This window comes from Strix uralensis, chromosome 7 (genome assembly GCF_047716275.1).
Source record: "Strix uralensis isolate ZFMK-TIS-50842 chromosome 7, bStrUra1, whole genome shotgun sequence".
In the NCBI taxonomy this organism is placed as follows: Eukaryota; Metazoa; Chordata; class Aves; order Strigiformes; family Strigidae; genus Strix; species Strix uralensis.
This window is the reverse complement of record NC_133978.1, coordinates 31688534-31695270: the sequence shown is the minus strand read 5'-3', so window position 1 is coordinate 31695270 and position 6737 is coordinate 31688534. Positions and strand designations below refer to the sequence as shown.

General features: G+C 42.4%; 1 long non-coding RNA gene across 1 annotated transcript; it reads right to left on the bottom strand.

Annotated features, from left to right (window-relative positions):
* Positions 1-216: 216 nt before the first annotated feature.
* LOC141945665 (uncharacterized) lies at positions 217-6154 on the bottom strand. The gene is made up of 2 exons (XR_012629573.1): positions 6008-6154; positions 217-1901 (listed from the first exon to the last, which is right to left on the bottom strand). It is a non-coding gene; the product is annotated as an uncharacterized LOC141945665 (long non-coding RNA).
* Between the last annotated feature and the right edge of the window lie 583 nt (positions 6155-6737).

Here is a 6737-nt window from a genome sequence, read left to right as displayed (position 1 = left end):
AAAATTACCAATTTTTTCCCTTATTCACTCCCCAGACTCACAGCACATCTTTTTACCCTCTGTGCACTGGCTGGTTTTTCAGTCTCTCTCTCTCTCTCTCTTGCCCTAAGACCTGTACCAGCAGCTGTACAGCTGGTGCTGTGCCAGGGTCAGATGCTCTCCCACATTGACCAGAAATTGTAACTGACAATCTTGGACAAGCAAGAATCACTGTGGTTTAGATCACTGATTTTTAATAAGAATAAATACTGAAACCTACAAACTCTATCCATAATCCATTATCTCTGAAACATCCTTCTCTCTCTTTATGACTCAGCATCTGGTAGACAGCTGAATCCAAACTTCTATAGCATCACATTAAACCCTTCTCCAGAATGATTTCTTCATGTATTTCCTAGAACTGAACAAAACCACAAGAGCAGTTGAGTAAAAAATGCAATAATTTACAGTATCATAGCAGCAATGGTAAAATATGTGCTTCCTGCTTATTCATTTTGATTAAGAAAATTATTCACAAGGCATCAGACATTTGGAAAGAAATCCATCTTGTGGTTTGTTAATCAGAAGAACAATATACTCTAGACTATGAAGAGGGGTAGCTTTCAAGGCTGAAAGGCACTGCCAGTTATTTTCTATAGGAAGCTTATAAGACCCCACACACATTTGTTAGCCTGACATTGGATGCTGCTTATCAGTTAACATTCCCATCCAGAAAACACTTAAACATACACATAATTTTAAGCATATGAGGAGTGGCATAAAATTCAAGATGAGTAATTGTGACCTTCAAGTTGAGTCCATTTTTAATACTTTTAATATTTTTAATTGTTGTGTTGGAACACAGCTCAGAGAAGTAATAATGGGCTTACAGGCTTAACAGCAGAAGTGGGTTCTGTGACTCTTCCCTACCCACCACCTCCTTTCTCTGCATCCCACACAGTTCACCCCTGGGACTACCAACATTCCCTCCTTCCCTGGGGTCCTGCCATCCACTTTGCAGTACTTTCCAAGAGCCTACCTTCCCATGTTGCAATCTCCTTGTAGCACTGTGTCTTTGGGCTTGCTCCTGGCACCGCTTCCTTACTGTTAGACACTGGTTTTGTGTAAAGCTCAAGAGAAAGTGCCCACATTAGCTTTTTATGCTCTGCTCGCACCTCCACATCAACACTGCACACACACCTCACCCAACAGTAAACTTTCTGAGCACAAACCTGGGTGACATCAAGGAGTGAGTAAAATGGAAGAGGATTCAGTTGATTGCCACTCAGGGGCATAGTGAACCACGGGCTTACAGACCACAAAGCTAGTGAAGGTTGCCTGGAGACAACTAGAATCCAAATTGGATGAGTTGTTGATAGCCCTCAAAAAAGCATGATGGCCACCACTCCTCAGAAATTTGGCTGGGAAGTTTTATATTGAGTCTTTTTTTCTTATCCTCAAACATTACTCTGATATCTTGTCTTTATCATAATCACATACATGTGACATCCCCAAGCACAATGTCTCACTTGAGGAATGGCTGCATTTCACCTGTCTTTGCATAGCTTATCAATTTTGGTGTTACTCTGGGGCTCACAGTAAAGTTGTTCCATAATAGTGTGATCTTGTAAATAACCCATTACAAATTATTCATTGTCTGCACAGAAGTAAACAAATGTCTCACACATTGCAGATGTTGCTAGCTGTTGATTTTAGCAGAACGATCAGCACAAAGTAGCAAAAGGTGGATATGTCTCTGTCCTACCATGTGGCTTGATCAGCATGAGGCAGATGCATTTTTTTGGTATGTCCTTTTCTTTGCAAAACAAGACAGTTGAGGACAGCTTGCAGTCCTAGAGGCATGGTGAGCAGATCAGATCTTTCTTGTTCATCAGTTCTTCTTCCAGCTTCTGGGAGATCCACTGGAACACAGTATCACCAGAAGGACACGTATTTTATAAATAAGCAATGACAGACAAAAAGCAATTGAATTAGATCCCCAAAGCTTTACTGAGACAGATGATCCTTGAAAGTACAGCTATGATATTAAATATAGTGAAAGTATAATTCTTAATTTCTAGGCATCTGTGAGAATAATTACCATTCTTTTGGGAGTATTGTAGTGACTGTAGCTGGCAGATCTCTAAATGAGACAATATTTCCTTTTGATATTGCATCATTAAGATAACTGATTCCTATACCCAGCCAAATGTTTCATATAACTCTTTACTCCCTTTCTTTAATGTGTGCAATTGTGGTAGAGCAGCACTGTAGGGATTTAGTGGTTGTATCTCTTTATGAGTCTGAACTGTGACATGGAGGACTCGGTGAGTTTATTGATTTTAATTTCTTATATTTGGGATTTATCTTCTCAGCTTTTACTTAACAGCTGAGAATACTCACAGTGTTGATATAGAAGGCTGGCTACCCAAGGGCAAATTTCAGATCCTCATTTCTTCACCTATGCATTTATTTGTTTGCTTCTGGATGGATACCAGCTGCCAGGCTTTGATCCAGGCTTTGATCAAGAGTGGCTAAAGGGTGCACTCTGTGAGATACTATTCCTCTCTCTCAGCCTCCGTAGCCAGAGTTGAGAGTAGCAGGGGCCTTAAGAGGATTTCCATGAGTATCAAAGGGAAAGATCAGGCATTCTCTTTGAAGATCCTTTCTTATTGAAATCCAGATTCTGATCCCTGATTTGGTCTGAAAACCCTGAACCACAAGGCACACAGTAGGGTCTTCTAGGGGGTAAAGGGATCTGAAAAACAGGGGTTGCTATCTGTGGATGGCAGGATATTTTCTTTTCCCACGAAGACAGCCAGAATGGCTCTGAAAGCAAAGGGAGAGCAAATCCAGTGAGAAAATCCCCTTTTCAGGCTGTTACTCAAGTACCACCATCCTGCTTTGCAGTAATGAGGAAAAGCTTAAAGAATTGTTGGTTTAAATCAGACTCAGCAATTATTGGTCCACTTCAGTATGGGAAGGGTTGTTCAGCCAGGTTGATTTCCTTCCTGGAGCATTTGAGGACTAAGTTAATAAAGTGCTTTATGACTAAGAATTCATGTGGCAACGTAGGGAATATGAAGAGCTATGGAACAATAGATGGAGAGTATCTGTCATCCTTGAAAGAGGTGTTTTCTTCTGTGGATGCACCACCGAACTTTGGTGCCAGGAAGAGCAATCTCTGTCAGTGATTTGTTGTTCACCTTGCTCACTTAACTGCTCCTTTCTCCATGGCACTGTTTTTATCTTCTTCAACTTCCTTAACAACTATAAGGTAAATATTTGTACCCTATTGTGTGCTACATTCCAGCACACAGAGCCCCAGCCACAGGCTGGACATTGCTGCAACCTCAGGTATTGCTACCAGAGAGAATTAATGGCCATAGGTTGCTAGTGGTAATGAACTCTAATCATGACTTTCTCACTTGACTGTCTTGGTTCAGTAACACAGGGATTGATGTAAGCCTTTCTTTAAAGTGTTCTCTTTATGTCTGTCCATGCCTCCTTTCGTCCCTTCACCCTCCCCTCCTTTCCCTTCTTTCCTTCAGTATTGGCAAGCCTGACAGGTTGTTACAGCTTTTTCCATCTTCTATTCTGAGATAGGCTCAACACCAGCCAGCTGCAGGGCAGGGCTGTGTCCAAAGCCATTTCCAGTTCTCCCACCATGCAAAGGGCCATCATGCATTCATGACCATTATGGGTGCTACAGTGGACTCATTCATGGACTCAATTCTTTCTGCTGTGAAATTCCCTTGCCCCAGTGCTATGTTTTCCTTGGCACAGCATGTAAGACAAGAAAGAATCTTTACATGGAAATCTCTCCAGCTATGGGAAACATTTCCCCATGCACATGTCCTAGCAAGAGATCTACTGCAGCCATAATTGCACTCAGCACTTGGAATGCGGTGATGTCTCCACATTTCATGACCAAACATAGTCTTTGCCATTGCTCAAGGGTAAAATAGGCTCTAACACATTAACCTACAGTCCCTTATCTACTGCTTTCGTCACGCTGTCCATTTGTATCTATTCAGAGAAAAGTTGTGTTGTCTGCTGCTCATGATGCCAAGCTGCCTGGCAAAGGAGATTTGTTGTATTTGTGCTATTTATGCTCTTCTTTCAGCTTCTTAGGCAGCAGACAGTCAGTCTTTTGCTTTGCAGAACTATCCTTCCCAAACCTTCTGATCTTGCACAGGCCTTTCCTAAAATTCATGAATGCTCATTGCAAGCTGATCCATAAGATGCTTAGCGCTTCAGCTTTGCTTTCTTCCGGGGACCATTTAAATGAGGACAAGCCATTTTTGTCTGATAAGAGGATAATGCACAGGGGTGCAGTTCTACCATATTGTCCTCCAGCCTAGATGTCACACCTATCTGAGACCAGTGTCATGGTATGCCAACTGTCAGAGACGACAGAATGTGGTCTTTGTGCAGTAGCTTCAGATTAATCCTGGTATTAGTGAGTCCTGAAAACAACCACAGCATGTTTTAATCCAACAAAGCACAAACAGTTCTCACTTAGATGGGGAGGAGAAATGATGAGGGTGATTTCATCCCTCCATGTCTAATGCAGACTATGACAGATGGAGGAACCATGGGGAATACTAATAGAATGGGATAGAAAGAGATCAGAGCCTTCACTGCAGGGAACACCTGACCTCTCAGTTATCCTTCACCCCAGGTACCTTTCAGACTGTTGAACGAGTTGCTTGCTTTTGCAGTCATGATCACATACAGATCCTCCCACAATCTGGTCATACATTGCCTCCTGTCCAGCTCAGTACTTCTCACACACACATGCCTTTCTCTGGGTAAAGTTGCTTCAGGTGTCCCCTTCCCTAAAAGCAAGATTTCTATTTCCAGTATCAGACTGGACACATTCACTGCCAATGGCTCTAACTATTACATCTGTGTGCCCACAGTAAATACCACCTGCTGATTAAACAGAGATGGAAAGTATCCTTTTAGCACTGGGATTAATAAAATCAAAATTACAAAACAAGAGCCTTCCCTTCACTTTACCCTTTTCTTTTTTTCTGTACTCTGTAGATTTACCCAGGCTGGTTTTTTGATTTCTTCTGGAAAGTGTAACTCAGCTTGAGTTTTGGATGAATGTCTTAATTGCACTCACCAGATTAAGATTTGTCTCTGCTGATCTTCTTCTGGAGGGGGTAAATTAGCCCTTTAGTAGCCCCATGGTAGCTTGGCTAAACTGCTTACTGTGCTGACTAAATTCATTTATGGTTAGTTTGATAGCTTTCCACTAGATTGTGCAATATAGATATAATTCAAGACAATGGAGCATCATTAGCCTTTAATGATTGCACTTGAACTAGATTGTAGGTGGGTTCTTGGGCTGAAGTCCAAGAGAAGAAGTTTGCTCCAGGCATCTCTGCAGAGAGATGGAGGCTGAATATGCGAAAAGGGTCATATAATTCTGGGAGGGTTTTCAGAGGGGCTTCAGCCAGAAGGAAGAAAAAGGTTTGGTAGCAGAGAAGAGGAACAGCTGAGGGCTAAACAAAGAGAAAATAATTGCTGTCAGGGACATTTCTACAGTCCAGAAGTCAGGCATCCTTGTAGCATCAAGCCCCAGTCCCTTTTGCGGTGCTCTCAAGACACTCCTGAGAGATGCAGTTGTAGCTGTGCAGCGACAGAACCATTCCTCCGCTGGGGTCCTGCTTGCGCATGCCAAGCCCTGACCCCTCTGCAGGGGCTAAGCCCTGCAACAAGCCTGGGGCAGCCTGGAGGACTGAGAAGGGAGCCTGCCCTACAGGGAAGGTTTTTCCCTGCACCACTAGACCAGACCAGCACTCCTGCAGGAGGCATATTTAAAACATAGTGCATTGACAAATAATTGCTTAAAGAAAAAAAAAAAATAACAAACCAGCTCTGAGATACAGAAACCTAAGGGAAAACAAATAACCCTCTGATGCTCATCCTGACAGACAGTCAGTCCCGTGCTATCAGATGCACAAAAAACATTATTTCTTTATTTAACCACTGTTTTGCCCTTCCCAGCTCTTACTGTGCTGTGCATTTCGTCCACTTTCCAAGCAGCCTGCATCCCTGAAGCCCACTTCCACATGATGCTGGGGAGGAAAAGTTTAGTCCTGGCTCCACCTTCAATGACAACAAAATGTTTCCAGACAGAGGAGGCAAAAAGCACAAGGTCCATTTTACAGGTTACCCACCTGCATCGAAAGGAAATCTAGAAGAGAAAAATTGGAGATGAGAATTAGCCCCACTCCATTATAGAAGGAGATTTCCAGTTCACCTACGCAAAGAAAATCAGAAGGGAGTTCAACTCAGCATAAAACAAACCACTTTTTTTCTGCTCTACTAATTTTTCTACAGATTAGTGAGTTGAATCAGCATAGAGAGGGTCCTACAACTGCCAGTGCTTGCACGGATTAATGACAGGATCTTAACGGTTGGATCAAAGAGAAAGGAAGCTTAGTGAGCGGTAGGCAGCAAGGAGGTGATTTTACCCCATCTTACCATAAAACTGGTGAGACAGGGATTGTACTTCAGCACTTCCGCACACTTCTTAATTTGTACCTACATCTGTAGAAAACAGAATTCATAATACAGCCAGAATAAGGTATAATTTATGATCTATACAATACAGTCTCTATACAGGAGTATAGCATAATCTATATCAGTTTTATATATGTGTGTGAAAAGTGGTGATCAAAGGTATGTACAGGAATTCCTGGTTCCTGCAGGACCAGTGACCCTTGTGGATTGCACATAGC